Below are 4,188 nucleotides of genomic sequence, written 5' to 3' on the forward strand. Positions count from 1 at the left end.
TGTCTTACCTTCAGGATATATGGGATTTTGTAAACGCCAGAGGAATAAAATATTTGAACCTGCGTCATGAACCAGGATTCGCTGGAGAATCTTTTTGGATTAATAAGGCAACACAGTCGGACAAACAGTAATCCCACATGTTACCATTTTGGTTCAGCATTAAAATCATCAATTTTGACGCGCTTAAGTACGCCCGCACTACGTGGTGCGAATTGTGAGCAAAACGACAGCCAAATAATTTTTGATTATCACGATGTCGGTTTGACACAAAAGGTGCCTTATAAGAACAACATAAGCACCCGCTGATATCTGGACCTACAAAAACGCAGTGCGTGTGCGTAGTGACTTATTGCCATGGTATGTGGTCACTAGCGGTTGTTCATGGTGTACCAGGGACCCGAATCCCTTACCATTATAAGGGTTTTTAAGCGCGGTTTATTATCATAGCTCCTCCATTCATTCTTATTTGAAAAACCCGAACGTGTGAGTTAATCAAGTTAAGCCGAAACCTTAACCTATAGGGTTAATGAGTTATTCAGCATTGAGCGCAAACAATATTTGGCTAAAGTGAGTGAATGAGTGAAGTACAGATACGACTTATTTTTGATTGAAGTTCTTCGAATAATATTGTGCTGCACAGGTTTGCTCCGACGCACGCGCCGGCCGGCAGCGGCGGCGTTTGTCAAAGACACCGCTACATGCTACCTTTTGTTTGTTTGTTTAACAAATCTGCACCTAATTATTAAATGAATAGATATAAGTTCTGTCCGAAATCAAATCTATCGCACTCGTTCTCGTTTTGGTAATTTGTTTGTTTGCCTATAAAGTTTGTTGCGACCAATCGCGCGCGTGATGCGAACTCATCAACCAATCGCGTTGTGGCGTCAGACTGCACGATTGGCTCGAATTCGTGTGCGTGACACCGCTGTACTGGCCCCATTCTTATTGACCGTAAGGCTCGTCCTTATATTTATATGTCAATGGTGTCTATAAAATAATAATTCAAACAAATTGTGTTCTGGCTCTAAGTAGATTGGTATTTCACTGTACACGTACCTACAATGCCACCAACTACGAAAGACGCAGTTTATCGCTATTTTATATAATATATATGATGATGATATGATGAAGTGTCCAATACTAGTTTGTGTCAACTATGTAATAATAAAAAGGTAAATAACTATTAATATTCGACCTATCTATAAGTAGGTACTCACCTACAGGTAGGGGCTCTAAAATAGGGCATGACCTTATATGCGTAGAATAGAAATGATTTTTTTTGAAATTTCGTTTAGTAGAAGTTTTGTACGTAAATCGTTTACTCGCTCTAACTTTTTTGTAATGCGATTGCTAGCAATGAAAACTAATACCCGACATAGATATATGCTACCAGAATGCCAAATTTCATGATCCTACAGCATGTCGTCTTAAAATGAGCGCGTAACTTCATTAATGAGAGCAGCTGCTTACGTGTGACTCTTAATTAGTCAGTACTTTTGTTACACCTTGTGCAACAAACGGTATAAATAAAATATATATTGCTTAGTACCCAATACCCTTAGTAAAAGCCTACAGCTTATTTTGGAACTAGACCAATCTGTCTGAAAGTGATATTTATTCAACTACAGTGTAAACTCTTTATTTAGTCTTCTGACCGAGCATTTCTTTATCGCTATAAAGAGTTATCGTTATATGGAGTAAATAAAAAATAAAAAACAAATTAACAACGAAAAAATGTATTTGATTTTACAGTTTCAAAGTTCGTTTACGACATGGACTACGGCACACGAGGCACCTGGTGTGTTTAGTTCGACACCATCATTTCCAAGTAAACCATATGCACCTAACGTAATGATACGGGTAAGGTCGTAAAAAAATATACTATTTAAACATTTTGAAGTGAGCCCACGTTTTCATCCGAATAAAAGGTGCTTAATCAATGAAAAATCATTATTGTTTTATTAGAATGTCGTAATTATATCCTAAACTTAACGTAGCAATAACTAGATTTATTCTACTGTCGTCTACAAAAATAAAAAATATTTCGTTATACTGAACAAAATACAACCTCCATAGAAAAAATAATTGTCTCCTTACTACCCAAGAATAGTATAATTTGCATAGAAAAAAAAATATGTGTAGTGGATTTAAATTTCCACTGTACTTTTTAATAGCGATAAAAATGTCGTGTAATAATCTATACATTATTTAAATAAAGCAATCCTAGAACACAAAAAACATAATCTTGAAACGTGTCTCCAAAATGTTTCTAGTGTGTTATTCGAATTTGATATTACGGTAGATTTTTGGTTTACTCGACTAGGCAACATATTCGACCAATTTTAGGTGTGGCAACACCTTACGTAAACTGTCAAATATCACTTTTCACATCACTATTCATTTTGTGGTCGCGATAGTCATCTGCAGTAAATTTCTGGTTTTAGTGCGCATGTTTCGGGCATTTGTTTTGTGATTTGTATAAGGTAAGTACGAAATTATTGTTTATTACACCCCGAATTATGAAAGTACAGGCAATGAACTGAGTAAACTCGTGGTTTAAATTGAAATCGAAGTAAATTTCTGGCTGGTATTGGTATTTTCGAGTGTGTTTGTTCCAGTTCGTTATGTGTGTTATGTTGGTATGTTATGTCACACACCGGAATTTTTTAAGGTGGTTGTACACGAAAGGTAACCGATTTTGGCGAAGTCAAAATGAGGGTTATGTTATTCTCACAAGTGAAGTGTAACTTTATGCAGATATACACGGTTCTACATGAGGAAACCGAAAGATTTTGACAGTGTATTACTGATCACATTTAGAGACTAAAATGTCATATAAACTTTTCTGGATTTCGCCTAGTTTCAGAGTTAATACCAATGTAAAAAAAATATCTTCTTATCGTAACTTAGTGCAAAACGCCTTTTTGATCGCGATGATGACATTATGGGGCGTAGTCTAAATATCCTTATTGATAGATGTTAAAAAGTGACAAGTAACCTTTGCAAGAACTAGTTTTTACAAAAAAAGAATCGTAAAAAAATATTTTCAGTGCCAGTTTTACCATAACATTAACTTTTTATGTACAAATACGTTCAAAAGTTGAAAAAAAAAAAAAATTTTTGGCGTAATTTACTGAAACTGATATAACATTTTTTCCTTCTTTTGGCCTCAGAAGTACGTGGTTAAAATCTTTCGGGTTCCTCTAAGCACCGTGTATAACGATTATGGTATGTGCGATATTTATCAAACTTTGTATTGGTGTATCCATGGTGTATCTTTAAAATTATCTCGGTGTATTCGTTGCGCAACTGTATGAAGAATATTGTTGGCTATTGAATGTTATCGGCTATGGGTATGGGCTGGAAGTCTGCTAAAAATTTAACTTTTACAATATTTAATGAAAACACAAAGATGTCATTTATCTTATTGATGTTTATTTTAGATTTACGTCTCCGGTGTTTTATTATTTTTATTTATTTTGTTTCAGATGCCTACTCCGGCCGAAAAGCAAAAACAGTACAGGGAACGGCTAAAATATATAAATCCTCTATGTTGTTAATAGTATGTGGAGCCCAGTTCAGTCGAACGTAAACCATTAATTTTATTGTGATGATGACGTCAAACAAAGATTATTTTAGCTTTTCGAATTATTTTTTGTTATTACTAATGCAAATGAAAAGTTTGCTTCCTATTGTTAATTAGTGGATTTGAATTTCGTACAAATAAAATAAATATATAAAATTGTAACTGCATTTTTTTAACCTAACATAGTCAAATGAGCACTAAGCTTTACAATATTCCAGTGCGTTATTGTGTTATAGTGTGTTATATCTTCCAGTGTGTTGATTTACAATTATTTGCGACCTTACCCATACACGTGTTTAAGGTAATTAAAAATAATAAAAGAAAGACGGCTGTTTATAACCTCAGAAGTTTCGGAACCGCAATACACGTGTTTAAGGTAATTAACAACAATAAAAGAAAGGGCTGTTTATAACCTCAGAAGTTTCGGAACCTCAATACACGAGTTTAAGGTAATTAACAATAATAAAAGAAAGACGGCTGTTTATAACCTCAGAAGTTTCGGAACCTCAAAGATTTGCCGGTATCTTTTGTTAAATGATTAGAAAACATGAACAATAACACCAATAATAAATATTTACTGTGTCAAAAATGAACACATTTCT

General features: G+C 34.3%; 1 long non-coding RNA gene across 1 annotated transcript; it reads left to right on the forward strand.

Moving 5' to 3' along the window:
• Positions 1-2,134: 2,134 nt before the first annotated feature.
• LOC133524819 (uncharacterized) lies at positions 2,135-3,748 on the forward strand. Its single transcript, XR_009800450.1, has 2 exons — positions 2,135-2,483; positions 3,489-3,748. It is a non-coding gene; the product is annotated as an uncharacterized LOC133524819 (long non-coding RNA).
• The last annotated feature ends 440 nt before the right edge of the window (positions 3,749-4,188 follow it).

The sequence above is a fragment of the Cydia pomonella genome, chromosome 14, assembly GCF_033807575.1.
Source record: "Cydia pomonella isolate Wapato2018A chromosome 14, ilCydPomo1, whole genome shotgun sequence".
Taxonomy (NCBI): Eukaryota; Metazoa; Arthropoda; class Insecta; order Lepidoptera; family Tortricidae; genus Cydia; species Cydia pomonella.